The 20,012-nt window shown below is 42.3% G+C and overlaps 1 protein-coding gene across 11 annotated transcripts in view; it reads right to left on the bottom strand.

The window, feature by feature from the left end:
• HIVEP2 (HIVEP zinc finger 2) overlaps positions 1-19,784 on the bottom strand; it is a 178,873-nt gene extending 159,089 nt beyond the window's left edge. For 5 of the 11 annotated variants that reach the window (XM_031456451.2, XM_031456452.2, XM_031456457.2 and 2 more), the window contains exon 1: positions 18,928-19,357. The gene's annotated coding sequence lies outside the window, so the exon portion shown is untranslated. Of the gene's footprint in view, positions 1-18,537; positions 18,633-18,927; positions 19,358-19,385 lie in introns of those variants that run through there. The other 6 variants (XM_064486642.1, XM_064486647.1, XM_064486649.1 and 3 more) reach the window with 3 other exon arrangements.
• Positions 19,785-20,012: the final 228 nt, after the last annotated feature.

Here is a 20,012-nt window from a genome sequence, read left to right as displayed (position 1 = left end):
CCTGTGGGGACCTTTTTTTAAAGGAAAATATTTAGGCACCAATTATAAAACAGAGGCCAGCCATTAACTTTGTGACTCAGTTTAACTTAAACAGATTAACAGTGTGTGTCCCAATTTAGAGTGATTTTTCTGGATTTACTATGAACTCCTAAATCATAGTCTCATCTATTCAATCCTTTCTCTGTCAAGGCTTTGCTAGGAGAAACCTTAGCAGACCTCCAAGTGAACTCTGGCATTTTGGCTGTGAGGCCAAAAGAACAATCTGCCATGACAAAGCCTATTCACGAGTCCACTGGGGAAGTAACCACAATGCCGAGTGCCCAGATGATACTAGTCCTCTTCATCATGGTGCAAGTACATCAAACACACAAGAGCCATGCTACTAAATTATAGATTAACACTAAACATTCTAAAATGTAACATGAAAAATCATTAATGCAAAGTAAAACACCTTTTATTTAAAAGACTGGATGTACTAGACTAGCTTGGCTTTAATTTTCTAAGCCTCTCTATAGCAAAAAAAAAGTATAAAAATAATAAAAATCCATCTATCATTTGAGTATAGTAAATCTAGAGTCACATTACTGTTCTCAAATTCATAAGAAATCATAAGCTTTTTTTTTTCTAACAGGATTCACTACTTAAATGATAGCGATTAAAATCGTGAATACTGAGAGTTTTCTTGTTATGATTCCGTCTCGAAGTGTATAAGGGCACAATGTTTGTGCTCTGCACTGAACATTCATATCTTTGCTTCCACAACAAAGTAAAAAGGTGACAGTTAGAAGAAGGGTGAAACGAGAGGTTTCCTGTCAGGGCTTCGTGAAAAGAAAGATGGTGCGGTCTATCAAGGCGATGAAAGTCTGCTCAGGCCGGTGCGGCCAGCATTATTCAGCACTCTTCGCCCCCGGTGCGTCTGGTCCACCTGACCTGATGCTGTCTACCGTGCAAATGGTGTGGTCTCCCCCAGGCCAGTGATGCTCCCACCTCCCTCCCGGCCTTTTCGGCACAGCGAGGCCCTCTGGCAGGCTCGGCAAAGGGAGCCTTGGCAAAGGCAGGGCCTTCTCCCCGGTGCCCCTGCCCCCGGGAGGGCCGGCAGTGCCAAGGCCCCGAAACTAGGTCTGGGCCGGAGGGGCGGGAGCAGCGAGCCCCACTTTCTCCGGGCAGGAAGCGGGGAGGCCGAGAGCATTTCCTGTTGTGCAGCTGAAACCGGCGGAGACGTCACTGCATTCACTCCCTCGGGTATCAGCGCCCTGGGGGCCCCAAGTTCAGCCCGGTCCTGGGCGGGCCGGGCGGCCGGGGCTCCCTGGGGCCGGGAGGACTCCGGTTGCCGGGGCAGCGCGGGCGGCTGCGGCGGCGCGGGAGCCGCTTTCCCGCGGGGTCCGCCCGGCCCGGCCGCCCCAGCTCCCCGCGGCTGCCGGGCTCCCGCGGGCTGGTCTCCCCGGCTTCTTTCCCTGGGCGAGGGGAAAGGCGTCTCTTTCCAGGCGCTGAGAGGAAGCACTTTCCTGGCGCAAGTTTCTTAGTTTGATTTTTAACGTAATTTCCCCAAAGATGACCCTTTTTCTCCACTGGGATTATTGCTAAATATTATCAGAAGTGAACATCATTTCAGTGCTGTTGCAATGTTTTCTGCTCGTTTCCATCTCCTGATTGTGGATTCCTTAAGTAACTGTCAGATACAAGAGAAAAAAGAGCACTTCTCTATTGCATAGCTCTGGTGAGGTCAAAGACGACACCCCTCAGACCTTTCGACAAAAAGCGTATTCTATAGGTCTTCATTGTTAAAACACCCACTACACAACAAATAAAGTCCTTCTACTCATTAGGTCTTTACTTTATCATACCTCAAATGTCTAATATTTTAAAAATAAGATTCTCTTAAGAATCTTTCAGTCTTGTACTTACCCACTTGAATGGCACACTCACTTTTAATGGCCAGAATGTTTTAAAATGGAAATTACCCATTTATATAAATGTAGTGGTAATTTTTAAAGTTTCCTTTACCCTAAATGTCTAGCCTTCGATTTACTTACAAACCATAAGCCAGATTATAACCATGTGTAATTCTAGAGAAGCAGTGGCTTATGGTTAATGAGGGTTAAAAATAAGACCATAAGGTATTGTATAGTCCTTTTAAAATTAAAAAAAAAAATGAACGAGCTTAACAAATTATAAATTCTGGTCTTCTGGCGAATCAGTGTTACAGATACTATACTGTGCCAATATCTCTAACATTTGAACTAAGCAACAATTCACATCAGGACATGGAATTAAAATATTCAGGGCATTACTAAGTGTCAACTATGGACTTTGGGTGATAATGACAGATGTACGTGCATGGATTGTAACAAATGCACCCCTCTGCGCAAGACTAATAGTGGAGGAGGCTGTGCCGTAGGAGACAGGGGGATGGGGACCAGTGAGTATATGGGACATCTCTATTCTATCCAATTTTCCTGTAAACCTAAAACTGCTCTAAAAAATAAAGTCTATTTTTAAATACATTTAGGCTGTTAAAAGAATCATGATATTTAAAATGTGCACTGCATTGTAACCTATAGATTCACAAGTCAGTTAATCCTAAGAATTACAAAGAAATCATCACCTTGATGCTTTCACAAAGTTCACCATCCAGGTCTACCCCTCCTTAATAACAAAGTTACATTCTTTTAAAGTTTACTAAATTTTTTAAAATATTTAAACATACATAAAAGACTTCAAAATTTAGTAAATGTTAGTTGTTCTATCCAGGCATTTAGTACCTAAGGGCAATATAGAAGGTAGCCTTGGCTTCCACTCAAAGTGATCTAAAGCCCCTGAGCACTTCTTCTGTTGTTTTATTTTCTAAACATCTGAATAAAATACGATGGGATACTGTATCACATAATAATATCAAATTTGCATAGTTTACTAGCACTTACATTTATTTTGCATATATATTCCTATCCCCATTTTATGCAAGAAATAAGCTCAGAGAACACAGGACTAGCATAGATGTATGGAACGTAGATGGGCTCCGTCCAATCTTGTTGAAAAGGAACAGCGTACCCTTCCCATTCCCATACTCCTAACTCCAAACTAAAACCACCTTTTCCGCACTGCTTGGGATTCTCCAGGCTAGCCCAGTGGCCAGAGCCTCTGAGATGTGTCTGCTGGGAGGGGCCTAGGAGATAATCCCATTTACTTAGTTTGAACACAGCTATTTTTAAGCAACTTCCCTGAGCTTCCCAAACTGTATCAAAGGATTCTTGATTGTAAAAGTGATTTCCAGTGTGTTCAGTCCTAGGAAATACTGCCGTGGTTGTCTCCTGATTGACTTCATGTCAATTTTTTTTAGTGTCTCTTTTTTCCTCATATCAATCCTCCTCTTACCCATTAAATCACTGCAGTGATTCTTGTTTTTGATTAGAACAGACTTTTTACTTATTTCTTCAAATCATCTGTCAATGGTATATAATTAACACTCCACAAACTGCAAGTGACTGCCCAAATACCGCCTAAGCTCACTGAAGATTTTATTCCAAAGTTCATACTTTCTGGTTTATACTTAATTGCTGATGATGGCACTTGGGAAGAACAAAAGGATGACTAAAAATTATCCTATTTTATACCTAATTACAGACTAAATGAAATCAGTATTACCATAAGCTCAGTATAGACTGATGATACGAAGACCAGAATGACAGCAGTAAATCAACTTGTGAATAAACATATATTTTAAAATATAGGCCATAATAGTAAACTATGAATTCTTCAGGTTCCTCGTGCTATTTTCAAATGCATTTCTTTTATATCATAAAAGAATAAATAAACTGTGAGGATAAAAGGATGCTTTGCAGGATAGCATATTTTACACTGTCTCTGTAGAAACTGCCAGAAAAAAATTTAAATATTGCAATTTTGTGCTTTGAAGTAGAAAAGTGCACAATTCCAACTTAATAAAATGTATTTTCACTTACTTCAGTGAAAAAGATTGAGACTTCAATTTTCCCAAGTTAGTTCTTTTAAAACTCATTGTTTAATTCAGGACTGGTTTCCTTTAGATGCGCAGCGACAATATGAAAGTCATCGTGGGCGACTACAGTAATTATTTAGGTCTCCACGTTTCTGGGTTCCCACTTCACTACCACAGGAGGCTCCACGTCTTCTTAGACTGACTAGTCTTTGATGTAACTTGACTCTGAGAGACTGACTTGTCTAACAAGCTGGCATCTCTAAAAATATTCAGGGCATACTAAGTTTTTATTCTTCTCTCATAATATCCAGTATTGAATTATTCTTCTTGTCAAATGGTCCTTTACCAGTCATTTGTTGTTTTCCCAGAAAACTGGTTCCCAGGAAACGCAGTGACGAAATTGTCAGGATGCTCTCCTCTGTCAGGTCACACCCTGACACATGGCAGGCCTGCACTGCCCCTCGAAAGCCAGCCCTCTCCCAAACCAGAGGCCAGCCCAAAATGAAAGATCTGAAGCATAGTCCAATGGAGATGACAGCTCACTGAGTGAACAGGGAAGTACAGGAAGAAAGAGAGAATTGTATTACACACACACACACACACACACACACACACACACACACACGCAAATGAATAAACCTTTGGCGAAAAACCTACATACCCACAATGCTTCAAAATTTTGGGTTCTAATAAGACTGTTATTCTACTTCCATTATTTCCAAGCCCCCATGATTTCATTTTTCTTACACGCCACCCCTCTAATTATCACCTTCTCGTTACGTGGCCGTCAACACAAATGACTGGTGCTTTGATCTCTTCAAGGCTGGACAACCACACAAAGGGCAGCACCTGTCACTAAGACCACCCCAGGACCTACAGGTGGTTTGAGGATAGTTCATCCTCCCCTCTAGATGACAGACAACGAGAGGAAACATCACCTCATGCCTTCCAGGCTCTCCGTACAAGTCAGCGTCTACTTCAAATGGAAAATGTATTTATGCAGCACTCAAGTGTTTGCCTCCTTCTATATTTAATATTTCGCACTGGCCCTCAATGAAGTCTGAATCATAGTCAGTGCCCTGATGACATGTCAGTGTTCCCACGTGCACTAAAGTGGAATTAAAAATTAATGAACTGTATAAATTATTTTACTACAATACCATATTTTTTATTGTCTCCTAGTTCCTCACAACGTCCGTGTACTTCTCCAGAGAGAAACTAAAAGTGTGACTAGAGTTAAATCTAAAATAAACAACCTTCCACGGTGGTTACAAGAAGGGTTCCACAATCAAAGTGCCTACTCAGGAAATAAGCTTTGTTTTGGCAAGACGTAAGTATTAACTTTCAGTTATTGTCTGAGACATCGCTTCTGCATACAGGTCCACTTGTTCTGTGAAATAAGCGCCCATCTAGAATCCACCTTCTTCACTCTGCATTATATGGATTGATAAGCAATCTGTGCAGGCAAATTAAAAGAAGAGAGTTTTTCTCACGGACACCAAAGACAGAATAGACCTAAAGTAAGATATTTTTCAAAACTATGATCAAGATGCAACAAAAATCATTCAGGTACTATCTAGACGGTATTCTTACAAGTAATATACCTGCATGGAAGTACCTCCCAACATTCTATACCCCCATTTTTAATTAACAGAAAACATAAGTTGAAGAAAAGGTTAATTTACTTTATATTGAAGTGATAACCATTTGAGCTAAACCTAGTATGAGTGTGACATGTCATTTCTATGGCCAAAAAGTGGAAAGTAGAAAAGGCATGAGTAACTGGGTACTGGTGTGAATATAACAGTATGTCCACCAGCAATGTATGCTTTACCTATATTACGATCAAAGTCATTATCCTTGAGGTTGTTGGGCTCCTAGGACAAAGCCAGTAATAATAATACGCTCATTCAAAGTCAGTATGTCTCATATACAAAATACAAGTACTTTATACTATTTATAAGTACAACAGGATTTTCTGCATAGAAATTTTCACATACATATCTTTCATTAGTTTCATTTCCTTTAGCTGTGTTTGTAAAGTTAAGGAACTGCCAAAATCGGGGACCAAGCTCTCGATGTGGTACAGTACATATGACCACCATTTTTTATCATTTTAGGTACAAATACTTTATGCTGAAATATAAATCCTTAGACAATGGATCCCAAACTTCCTTTTTCACCAACATTCACTTTATATGCATTTTGTGTGTCCTCAAGTCAGATGCTTCTTTGAAAACACTCTTGACACGTTCCCAAGTTGGTGCCTCTCAAAATTAAGGCCTAGATAAAGCATCTCCTTCTTCCAAGATACCTCTCTGGATGTCCCCAGCCAGGGGTGATTTTGTACCTTAATACTTCATACATGCCTCTCTTGTGATACTCAACCTGATTTTAATTATAGTTTGATTTGCATCGCTGTTTTCCTCAATATGGTAGATTACAAAAGTTTCGAAGATAAGAATAGTGAAACACTCTTCTTTATACTTTATGTTCTATTTCTACTTTATATTCCCATGTATGTAACACATGCCAGGATCTCAACAATTACATAAGTTAAAACAGATTAGTAGTATATTATTACACACTCCAGCTCTGTTCCAGTTGTAAGTCGCAGCAAGTGTGTCTAGGCCTTTTCTGGAAAACGTTTCTAAACCAGTGGGCAAGAGGATACGTTCTGAAGAGTAACTAGAGGTAAGTAATTTTTTTTGAGGATTCATAAAAAACAATAGCCTACAGTAAATTTCAGATATGAACAGCCTGATCTCTAAAGAAATTAATAAAACAAAAATAAAAATTACATAATAAGAGGTCTAGTTGAAGGAACTAAGAATATTTAGGCTGAAGAAAAGAATACTTAAGGTGAACATGATCGGTATCTTTAAATAACGATAAAACTGTCATGCAAGTGGATGAGCAAACTTGTTCTGGACAGCGGCAGAGGGCTCAACTGCTGATAAACTGAAGTATCCAAGAGTGCAAGAGGCCTCCCTAAATGAGGAAGAGGTGTTTAAGTGGACACTGAGTGCAGGCAGTCCTTGGGGATTTGTCCTGCATGATTTCTCCTCGCTCAGCTGGGGATTAAATGATGCCTCCAATGGTTCTCGCTAGTCCTGAAATTCTATGAAAGACTTCACATTGCAAAGTGTCCTGTCACCACTTGGCAAATCAATACATCAGATCCTACCCTTGAGCAAATTAATCAGCATAATTCAAATTAGCCACTTTAAGGGATGCCCTAAATAAGGCATCACTGCAGTACTTCAAATTGTATCAGAGCGACAGGAAGAAGTAAACGTCCCACCAGACGCTAAACTGATACTGAAGATGCAGTCTGTTCAAAACCAAGAGCTGACCTGTCCAGAAAGAAAGCACCAGGAGAGGTTCCATGGAATCAGGGAGCAGGCCATCTGCATTTTCCAAAGACCCACAGGATCCCACCTCCCCACGCCTCCCCCTTCCACTGCCTCATTTTTCCAAAATACTTCCATGTCAGATACAAGGACAGTAGTTTGATTTACACAATTGTGTGGCATATTGTAAACAATTTCTTATGAAACTTAAACCAAAACCAGTTGGCTTAAAGGAGATGACAAATGGTAAATACACTGTTAGGCACTGTTTGCTTTTACAGCTATAAGAAGGGTTGGAATAATCATAGCAAGCTTCAAAGCCAGGAAAACTTTGTTATTAATTTCAAAGTGTCTTCTATTTGCTTTTCATTGCTCCTATTCTGTATAACTCAAAAGAATACAGGAAAAGAAAGACAAATTATCAGGACATTGTCCTCACAATATAAATTCCTAGGATTATTAGTGAGAATGTAAAATTTTTTCCAGATCAGCTATTAATATCCATCATAACTATTTTCAGACATTATTAGGTTTAACATTAGCAAATTCTCACCAAACATGGCTAAAACTCAACTGATGACTGAACGAATTTGGAGTTTATCCACTAAAAAAATCTAATCTCCACACTTAGCGTCCAATTATTTGCTATATTCTATACTGTCAGGTGATTCATTTTTAAAGATCATTTTGAATAGTCCCAGCCACTTGGCCCACTTTAAAAGCTACACTTGACTAAATTTGGACAAGTTCATCATGAATATTACTGAGGTCATCTGAACGAGTAAACGGATTACAAATTCAAAAACCAATGTCTTTGGATTCCTTTCCCTTTGCTTGATGTGGGTACCACTATCTCGAACTTTTGTTACACATGTGCATTAGTGACCTGCACAAAATTTAAATGCATCAGGGGATATTACAACAGGCTGAGCTACTGACCATTATCTTTCTGAAAACAATTACATACGCCTGTAATAAACTGCATCAGTAGCGGTCAATTATCTCAAGAACACTCTACTAACCCTTGTCACAAATGTATTGCTGTGTATCAGGTTTTTTTTTTCAACAAATGAATTATTCTCAAAACTTAGTGTTGCTTCATATCCTAAAAATAGCCACTCCAATTCTCTTGTGTTACCCTGTTCTGTTCCCAGGAGGCAGGGCAGTGCTATAAACAATGCTTCATTTTTACAGATGAAGAAACAATGAAATGTAACAGAGGTACAGCCACTTGGCCTGAATCATTCTGAAAAATCAATAAACTAGCAGGGTCAGGGTGAACCGTTGGCCGTTCTGGTGTCCTCTGCCACCCTGGCATGGGTTCTAATGAGCACATCCTCACGACACTGGCACAAAAAGACATTTGAAATCCTCCTTTTACCCGAAAAGTCTCTCTTTCTCCCAACATAAACTTTGACATATGGCAAACAAATTGAATGACAAGGAAATAAATTGAATGTTTATAACCCTGGATTTTTTCCTTGCCTAGAGAAATGGGGATTATTGAAAACATAAGCATCAGAAGAAAAAAAGAAAAATAAAGTTTGATCATTTCAAATCCATGGATAATGAGAAGCTGAACTTCCCGTGACCTAGCCATAAAGTGCCCGGCCAGCCATCAGGACTGTCCCAAGGGGCACTGTTGAGTTGCAAAGACAGATTTCATCACTAGCTTCAAATGAGAGGAAAAGATTCGCCCCCAGCCTCCGCTCCTTCATTTTTCTTTGCCACCACAGGGCAAGAGGCCGTAATGCAGGAAAGGAATATGCTCCCTCTTTTATGCCTAATTCATCCAAACAGGCCCACAAGAAACCACTCCTCCTCCTCAAGCCCCATGGCCCTGAGCAATGACCACCTGCACACAGTGGAGCAGAGCACCCTGAACAAAATATGGCCAAAGAAAGCTGTCCTGCACAGAAGAATCCCAATTCAACTATAAACTTCTCTATCCAACTGCAGGAAAAAAAATCACCTCAAGGTGACTCCATCTGTTCACTTGCTATAAAAGCAAGTGGGAAGCGCAGAGCCCTGGGAGACACTGACCATGGCTGGGAGGAGTGTTTGTGATTGCTGGTGGCTAAGTGAGGCAGCTTTGTCCTGGAGAACTTCTTAAAAGCCTGAAGAAATAGTTAACAGTGAGCAGGTTGGTGGACTGTGGCTATGGGAGCAGGATTTCATCCCTCATGACCCCTCTTCTTACAGTGGGTCAAATGTCTTTCTTCCCAGTTAGACTGTAAGCTTCTAGAGAAGTGTGACTTTAAGTATTCACCAAATATCTTTTGTGCACCTACTGCACACCAGGCACTGTGTTTACCACGCTTTTGTCAAAGTATAAATCATCCTAATCCACTGGAAATTTTATAGCAAAAATTGTCAATTAAAAAAATGGAAAATTCATTTAAACAAGATTAAAAACATACATCCCAAATATAATTTGAGGTAATCTCTTCACTTTAACAAGCCTCTCGGTGCATTTTACAATAGTACATGTCATTTGTAAATCATTTGTTTTCCTCCCCATAAAAAAATAGCTAGGACCAGAGTCTACAGATAGGAAGAGTGATAATGCTAGACCATAAAGAGGAATTAAAAAAAAAAAACTGTGCTATAATATTTAGTTACACAAAACAGTACCTCTTCAAAAACTACCTTGCTATAAAAAATATAAATATATATAATAAAAGGAATATTTTTATTATTGATTTAGTAAGATCTTGCAATGCTTCTTCAACTGTTATTTGGGTTGAGAGACTCAATACAAAAGTAGAGATTCCTAAAATCACTACAAATTAGTGCAGTGACTGAACATGCCATTAAAAGTTTCTAAATTAGTCCACTAGAATGTAAACGCCATGAGGACAGGGAATTTTTTTTTCTTTTTTTTTTTTTACTATTTTGATCACTGATGAATCTCCATTGTCGAGAACAGCACTTTTTCCAGAGGAGGTGCTTAATAATCCTTTGTTGCATTAATAAATGTTTTGTTTAAAAGTCAGCAGTCCCATGAACACTTCAGTTGGTCTCCTAAGAAAGCCCAGGGCCTCAGGAGTAAACACTGGTTCTCTGGCTCTTGCAATCTACATAGAAGTTCAAGTTGGGTAATTCAGGCCCTAAAGGCTATTTTTAGACCAAAAACTCCAGAAGGATGATCCACAGAGAACTAGAGAATTCAGCTCACTTCACTAGTGTAGCACTGAGCTGAGCTAAAGGAGAAATACCCCAAACTTGAACTGCTATTTCCATTTGGTAACCGCTGAAAAATAAGTGCATTCTGACATCATTTCTTACACCATTTCAATCAAGAGTTCAAGTAACATTTTACTGTCATTTCTTTTGATCTAACCCCTTCTTAATAATAACCATAGCTATCAGGTATTAAATGTTTACTATGTGCTCATTGAGATCAGTGCACACATTCTCATAAAAATTTCACAATGACCCTTAAACAGATTATTATCATCCTCATTTTGTGACCTTACGGAGGTTACCTGACTTTCCTAAACTCGCCCAGCTGGTCGTGGAGCTGGAATTCACCCAATTCTGTCTGACTCCAAACCAGGTTCTTAACCCCTAGGCTACCTGTGAATCCCACTGGTGGATGGGCACACACTGTTAGGGAAAACATTGTGCTAAGGGGTTAAAAGGGTTGCAGTTTATTTTTTAATTTTTGAAACAATTTTGATGTGTAAACAATTGCTTATGCTGTATGGAATGCTGAAAAGACTAAACGTTTTTAGAGCCCAATGGCCCAGAGTTCAAATCCTGCTTCGCCACTGACTGGCAGGGTGTCCTTGCAAAAACCACTTAACCTTCCTGAGTCTTGGTTTCCTTAAGTTTAAACATGCAGATAATGACACTGAATCTTCTCAGGGTTGTTACTGGACAGGTCCTGCTATGAAGCCTGGCACAGAGTAAGTGTTCTTCAAGCCTAAATTCCCTCCCTTCTAACGGATTTGCTAAATTGGCACTGTGCTGATTTTTTTAAGTGTTTAGTTCATCCCTGTAATACCATAATTACAGAATATAATGACACTGCATTCTCTATAACTATGAAGTCGAATTTATAACTGATAAAATAGGAGTTGGAAGAGGCTTTAGAGGCCATCTGTTCCAATCCCTTCCATTTCCAAATAAAGTCCAGAGAGTTTAAAACGACCCGTTTCCAAGTTTTTACAAAAAGTTAATTGCAAATACACAAGTAGACCTTACATCCATCTGCCCCCCACGCCCATCACACCCCCAGTTTTTGCCTCCCATTACACAGGCATGGCAACGCATGTAATTTTCAGACAATTAAGCAGTATAAAATAACCTCAGTTTAATTGCATCCAATTAACAAGCCAAATTAGTGTTTCATATGTACACTATTAAACTAGTTGTCTGGCTTCCAAAAGAAATAAGACACTGTTTCAAATGAATCTGGCATTTTAGTGAACAAAGCTACTTACAATTTAAATTACCTTTCCTATAATCTTCTTTATAGGGAATTAGATCTAATCTCCATTTTAAAGGAATACTTCCTGCAACTACCAGGATGAGAATCCACGCTGTATTTTAAGTATCAAAATTTCCTTTCTCACTGAACACACATGATTTTCTAAGATTAGTATACATGCGCGCCCATACACAAATGCATGCCTACAGATCCCCAAGCAAATACAAATCAGGGTGTGTCCACATTTACCTACTGCCTAGTTTCCAAAGGCCCACCTTTTTGGTGAGCTTCTGAAATTAAGTGACTCTGCCACGATGCAAATAATAAGAGCTTTAGTGACCTCCTGCTTTCTTTTTCAGAGAAAATGAAACCACCAAATAAATCTTTGTCAAAAAAGCCACTGTCTTTCAAATACATTGCACTACATTATTTGCCCAGGATTGTCATCAGTTAGTTACAATTGGGTATCAATTAAAAAGCAGAATTCTAATGAACCGTGAAATGAATCACCTGTTCATTCCTTAAATATTTATACCTAAAAACATATAAAAATGGTTATACTTAGAATTACCAGGTTTTTAAGTTGGTCAACTTTCACTACTACTATTTATATTTTCCAGAGCAAAAAGCTTCAGAGTAGGTTAAAATAATAATGCAGTACTGTACTTAAAATGTAGTTCAAACTGACAATCTGCCATACCTATTTGACCATGTTTATCAAAATATTTTAATCAGTCTTGTTATTTTTGAAGGTGCTTTTAAGATGTCCACTAACAGGATGAAAAAATTCATATTGTTAGGCAGCAGTGTCAATCTTCATTACTTCTCTTTTGGGTGTTACAGCAATTTTACTGCTCATTGCCACCAAGCTATCCATCCCACATACCCTTATAATCTTTCTAAAACATACACATTATAGCGTCACTCCTCTGCTCAAAAACCTTAAGTGAAGTCCAGCTTTCTCAGGAAGGCTGCACAGTGCCACAGGATCTGGAACCAGTGTACCTTTCCAGGCTCACCTTTTTCTTTGCCTCCCGTTGTTTTAACTACACCCCAGGACCCCAGATCAAATTATGCTGAGCCCTTTCCCTTCCCTTTTTGCTGACTGAAATTCTACTCAATCTTCAAAGGCCCCCAATCAAAAATCACATCTTCCCAAAAAAGACTTTCTAATCATTCCTGTTGGAGGAAAAAAAAAAGCCTCCACTTATCCAATGCTTTCACTTGTAAGTTTTAACAACGTTTACTTAAAAGCCGTATGTCTTCTCTAGACTGTAAAATTCTTGAAGGCAGGGATCTTTGTCCTTTTATCTTTCAGTTACTCATTCTGACCCCTAGACTGACTCCATAACCCAGGCCTGGAATTACTACATATACTGACCCTTTCTGCCACCTAAATAGCATTTCCTCCATTATGTAAATTTTAAGACAAGGAGCAAATTCATTAAATGATACAGTTGACAAAATGGAATATGAGTCCAAGATTACCTAAAGGAATGTTGTATTTTGAGAACCTCTTTTTCTACTCTTTTCTTTCATACTCTTCTGTAAGTATTACACTGACGTCCTCATCATATGGAAAGTAAAAAAACCAGATCCGAATTTCCCCAAAGTCCCTGATATTTGCAAACATGTAGACAAATTATCTGGGGAATTGAACGTTTTAGTAGCTGCTTGGAAACATATAGATCCAGCTCATGCAGGGCTCTAAAGATTAATCGGTTACTTCACACAGTGACCTTGTAAAGACTTTTGAATTTGCAGTTATTCATTAACTGAATCAATGATGCTGGCCAATTTAGTTAACTGAAGCCCCAAATAAGTATTTTTTAAAGCAAATTATTTATTCCTAAAAAAAGTTTACTTGCGAATAATCATACAACTAAACCCCTCAAACTGAAGTCAACACATAAAATCATAACAGATTTCCAGGAGGTCAGAGACCACTGATGTGGAAGCACTGTGAAAAGACACAGGTTATACATGAGCCTCCTCCAGCTTCGAGGCCCTGCCCCCAAATTCCCTCTCCAATGATCAGTCTCCAACGTGGCCAATAGTAGGGCCATCAGGTGCCCTGATTTGCCAAGGACAGTCTCCATTTATGCCAAGTTAAATAATGATTCGTGTGGTCAGCCTGCCCACATGGTCTGGCCTCACCTTGCACTAACTCTTACATTATCTACCTTCCAGCCCACCGGCTTGCTTTCAACCCCTCCAAACATTGTACATCCCCCAACCTCAGCGCATCTGCATTATTCCCTCCTTGTACAATACTCTCCCTCTCCCCACCTCCTTTTTTCTACTTGATTCATGTTTATCCTGCAGTCTTAGGTCAAACATCACCTCCTGAGAGAGACCTCTTCTTCACCCCCAGAGAGCAGTGATGGACCCCTTGTTATTTACTCCTTTAGGTTTCTTCCACAGCACTTATAACAAACCTCATGACTAGTGTCTGACAGCCCCACTGGTTTAGAAGCTCCTTTTCTGGTCTGGATCATCATTATACCTTTGGCATCCAGCACAAGGTCTGACCCATAGTAAATACTTGTTGAATGAATGGATGAGTAAGTTGCATTGATGAAGAAAACCGGGGCATTTGTCATAGTACTCTGAAGAAAGGGCTAAGATTACATATGAGTGACAGGTCAAAAATGCTGGCTGACCCCTGAGTATTTCCTGACCTTACATCCAACCATCCTGTGATGAAGCGGTAGGTCAAACCCCACCTGCTTTCTGCCCAGAATATCCTCAGGCACACAACCATCATTTTTATCACCTCTCTCCAACGCACTGTCAAATGGTTAGACTCAAAATTTTAAGCTGTTAAAAAAAATCTAAAGTTGTGGACACTTGTAGATCAGACCACATGTCATAGTTTATACCATAAATGATGGGTAATGGGAGTATATGTTAAGACTGGCAGCACATTATCTGGTCTGGAACAAAAGTGATACAAATTATCAAGCAGTTCTGATTCTATTCTAAATGCAGTCTTGAAGACAGTATAGTCCTACCTCTATCTTAATGCTAGTATCCATGAGCCACCTCAGGGACTAAAGATCACACAGATCCAGTAAGCTGTGTCATCCCCATAAAGACCTAGGTGTTCTTTCATAATAACAGACAAAACGCTGAAATGTTTTCCCAAATGACTTAGAGCCATCTCATGGCTACAAATACTGATTTATAACCTTCTTTTTCTTAGCGTTGCCATAAATAGCATATAGAAAGCAATGCTGTTGATTGTGATCAAATATCAGGAACAAATAGAAAATCAGGTCCCTTACAATTTCCTCCAAATAAGTACAGTCTTATTTTCATAATGTTTTCCCACTTTCCCTCAATCCTCTGTGTTCATCCACAACTTCAAACCTTGAGAAGACTCACTGGAACATTCACTCAAGTTTTACTCAAGATTAAGGAAGGCTCTGCCTATGTGGCTACAGCAAAGCCACACACATGGTCTGAAGTTCCTTATGAGATCTGAAATCCATAGAGCTGAGTTAGCAAACTGCCTCTGCTCCTTTTTATAATATCACTTAAAAAGGTGCAATATCTACATACCAAGTTTTAGCCATAACATGGATTCACAATGAATTCATATATAAATGCATTAACCAGAAGCATGTCACTGGAATTGCCAAGGTGGTGATTTAAATTGTGAACCACTTCTCCACCTACAGGACTACTGCATAGACTTACAGAGTTCTGCTAATGTTGACCATGCACCAAACTGAAAACAGCGTTTATTTTTAACAGACGTAGGTGAATAGGTTGCTTCGTAACCATCCATCCAGTTGATCTTAGCCACTTTTCCCTTATTATAATATTTACCACATCAGGTGTTACATTATTCCACATCCTAGTGGATTACGCTAAGCTAAATCACATTTTCTATAGTTATTTAAAACTACTTTTCCTATATTGAAGCTTTCATATTAACTTGAGTTGATCACTGACAACTCAAAACTCTAAAAACTAACAAATAGAATACTTGTTTGTCGTTGCTACTACTGAAATGAGTCCTGCTTTAAAACAAAATGGGCAAATTCCTAAAGATTTTTCATTTTAGATTGAATCAGCATAAAAGTCAACCTAATTCTCTGAATGGTGACAAAGCGCCAAATGCTCAAGCAGACACATGTACCATTATTCTACAAGGAACACCTGCATACATGTTGTCTCTGTTTTGTTTTCATAGTAACAAGAACATTTGTAAACACACCTCCTGTGAAAGGAGCCTGATCAATCAAAAGATTCTGCTGGCTAATCTTTCAATGTAGTCAAGTAGCATGATTTCATTATGTAGTAATATATACACAGTAAATTCGCCTTTACATTCTATGTTTAATAGAAATACAGAAATGTTTTATCTGATGGCATTTTTCCAAAGACTTCCACAAGGATCTAACCAGCTAAAAATCAGTTAGAGCTTAAATTTGTACTATCAGTAATATATTACTATTCCCCAAATTGTCCCCAAATCAATTTCACATCAATGTAATCATAAATACCCTTACTTAAATAAAAGCTGTCTCTAACAAAACCAACCACATAAAATACAATCACCATCACTGAAGTATAGATGCCAACAAGCAAATTTTGTTTTATACCTGACTTACGTTCAAAGCAAGAAACTCAGACAATTTTCAAAAGATTCACCATTGTAATATAACATTTTTCTGTATGTAAGAAATATACTGCAAATTTCAAACCTAGTGGTCAAAAGGGATTATGACACTTGAAGCACACTATCTTTAAGGAGATATTGGTCAATTCCTTTCACCTCAAAATAAAAATGCAGTTCTCATCTGGTACCATAACCTCTTAATGTTCCACAGGAATTTTATCTTAATAATTAAAATGATATCCATTTACTCATGTGGAGGGCATTTCTGTCCTGATAAACTATTTGGCCTATATCCTAAAAATCAAAACCAATCTACTCATTACACAATCTACCTGGTTAAAATTTTGCTTTGGCACTTTTAAAAAGTGAAAAAGCACAAGACACTTGTAAATTCTAATATATATATGTGATATAAATATAATATATACTTCTGTACATATATGCAAGTATTTTAAATAACTTGATTTGCTCAAGGACAAACATCACAAAAAATTACTGTATACTAGAGGAAATGTTTCTAATAAAGTTAAACGGCCTTTCTCTAGGAGGACAAATCATTGCCGATTTAATTAAAATGGATCTTATTAATATTTCAAGTAATTTCTGGGCTTGATTATGCACTACAAAAGAAACAACTGTACTGAAGAGAAAAATCAATAGCCCTTGACTAGGGCTCTGAGGAAGCCAGAAAAACACAGTTCTCTTGTGACTTACCCAGGTCCAGCCTTTGGGGATGGGGGAGAGTATCAACATTAATTTGTAAGTAAACTGAATTATTTTTAAAACGGCAAAAAAGGAAGGAGGAAAATCAGTTCAAATTTTCCATTATAATGAAAGTACCGGAAACAAGCCTTTTTATGTTCATTTTAGGCCTAAGTAAGGCTTTTGCGATGTCAGTTGCACACACTGCTTCCTGTGCGAATTCTATGCCATTACAGGTGTCCTAAGGCCTCCAGTGAAACCCATCTATTATCAGGGGATTCCTCCGGTCCCCTCAAAGCCATCCCCACCGCCCCCTACCCGGCACGTATATTGTCCATCTCGGAGTGTCTTTAGTAAGGACCCTCTCTCTTCTTTGCACTCCCGAGGTTCAAGTACCCACTTTCTCTCGGCGTAGCGTGTAAAAGCTTTCCCATTAGAGAGGGCTAGTTCCTGCAGTCCTTTTTAGTTAGATGCTTTAAAGTCAGAGAGGAAAGGAGCCACTTGAAGAAAACCCTTCTCCTCACTGAAGCCACGTCCCTGAAGGACAACACCAAGGGACACTTCCTGACCTTCTATCCCCTCACCCAATTTGGGCTTGGAGGGTTGGGGTCGCATTTTCTCGTGTCCTCTGCTGCACTGGATGTGTTATGTAAGAGGGACAGAACGCGGGAGGCACATGCGTATAAAGCGCACCGATCTGTGATAACAGCTGGGGTGGCAGAGCTGATCTGGAGTCTCCCCCACCAAATACGACAGACAGACACACACACACACACACACACACACACACACACACCATCCCCGCCCCCACACACACACACACCAGTGTTTTCCTGTCTCACCCCTACCAGTACCAGACGCACAGAATGGAAACGCGGGGGGAGGGGTGAAGGGAGGTGAGAGAGGAGGAGGAGCAGCGGCAGCACATCTGCTTTGATAGCAGCCGGCAGAGCCGCCGCGGCAGAGAGCCCCTCGTTAACCCCCTTCCTGTGGCTGCACCACGTCATGGAACATTCCCGGAACGGGCCAACGTTCCACCCACTTCAGGGAACAGACATAAAGGCGCAGACCCAGCTCCCCACAGTGCACAGCCCAAACACACATGTCCCTTCCCGGTCCCCAGGCAGACGCACAGACGAACACGCATGCAAACCGCCCCCACCCGTCTCCGCGCGCCCCCGGGCCAGACCGCCGCGCCGGGAGCCGCTCTGCGGCCAGTGCACCCGCAAGGCGAGGGCGCCTCCGCCTGAACCTTCCATCGAGACTGTCCCCTCCTTCCTCGCTTCCTTCCTTCTCTCCTTCCTTCCTTCCTTCCTCGCTCGGGAGGAGAAAGGAATCGCCGAAATGCCCACAGCCGGCGCCTTCGCTGCGCTCGCTCGGCCGCAGGCCGGCGGCCCGGCCCCCGCGCCGCCCGCCGGCCGCCCGCCCCTGGCCAGCGCCGCGCGGCCCCCTCCCCCGCTACCTGACGACGGGCGGCCAGCGGCCGCGGCAGCCGCAGCGGTGGCCCGGCGGTGCGCGCCGGTGCACGTCCCTCATTAGTAACCAGGCACATTCCTGCCTCCAGCGCTCCCGCGCCGCCCCCTCCCCCCAGGACATTACGCAAAGCAGCCTCCCCTCATCTGCATAGCTCCTCGGCCGGGGTATTCCCCGCATTTCCCAACGTGCCGGACCCCCCTCCCGAGGTCTCCCCCATCCCCGCTCCCTCCGACCCTCACCCTCGGGACTCCCGCCTGGGGCCGGGGGCGCGCGCCGGGAGGGGCGACGGGGTCCGGCGGAGGCGATTTCGGTGTAAAGTGAAACAGGCTCCTAATGCTAAAGGAGGCAGGAAAAACACCGAGCCAAGGCCACTTACCGAGCTGAGGAACCTAGATTCCCGCCGCTCTGCTCGCCCAAATAGTCGGTCCGCCCTCCACGCACCCCTAAGGCTGTACCCAGCACCCCAAAGTCGAGACGTGTAGGAATATGGTTAACGAGCCGGGAGACCCTCCAAGTTGCTCCGGGCTCCCGGGAGCTTCAACGTCCAAGACACAACTTGGCCAAGACTTGTGCCACAGTCACCGAAGATGTTTCTGCGGAGACCCTCCTCCAGCGGGGAGAGACAGCGCTCGGTGGCGCCCCGCTTGTCTCCTCTCCACCCCCTCACCTCCAGCCCGCCTCCCGCCGGCCGCCCGCCTCCGGGCCGCGAGCCCCTCGGGCGGCTGTCAGCTCCCGGCCGCCGCCGGGTGACAGGGGCGGGAGGAGGGTGCGACGCGGCGGCCCGAGCCAGAGCGGGCGAGGGGTATCCTCGCAGCAGCAGCGGCGGCCGCTCACCTGGAAAGTCACCGCTGAGGAGGAGGAGGAGGAGGACGGAGAGAAGGAGGAGGAAGAGGAGGGAGAGGAGGAGGGGGAGGAAACCCCCCTGGTGCCCTTGTTCTCGCTGCCGCGGCGGCCGCTCCTCGCCAAGGCTGAGCGTGTCTGGTGGGGGGTGTCTGGTAGCATTTCCTTAAGGACAGAGGGAGGGCGGGCGCTGAGGGAGGGGAGCGATCCCGACCGCCTGCCCAGGCTCCTCTTTCCTTTATTTATTTTTCTGACACTGTACGGAGATGGGCCTGGGGCAGGGGCCGCCGGGCTCGGGAGGGAGCCGCGAGGCCCGGGCCGCAGGAGTCTGCGTGCGGGAGCCGCAGCGGCCGCCTCCCCTCCCGGTCTGTGGACGCACCGGGTTATTCCTGGCAGCGCCTCCCCGAACAGAAGTTACTAGGAGGAGTGCGCGGCGAGGGCGGGAGGGGGGAGAGGCGGAGGGAGGGAGGAAGAGGGAGAGACTCAGCCAGCGACGTCATCGGATCCCCCAGCGCGTCCCAGGGAGGGAGGCTGAACCAGAAAAACCAGTCTGGAGCCGGCGAGCGGAGAGGGTTGTGCGGCGCGCGGGGCGACGGGGGAGGGAGGCGACCGGGAGGGCAG

The sequence above is a fragment of the Camelus dromedarius genome, chromosome 6, assembly GCF_036321535.1.
Source record: "Camelus dromedarius isolate mCamDro1 chromosome 6, mCamDro1.pat, whole genome shotgun sequence".
Taxonomy (NCBI): domain Eukaryota; kingdom Metazoa; phylum Chordata; class Mammalia; order Artiodactyla; family Camelidae; genus Camelus; species Camelus dromedarius.
This window is presented reverse-complemented; position numbering and strand designations above follow the sequence as displayed.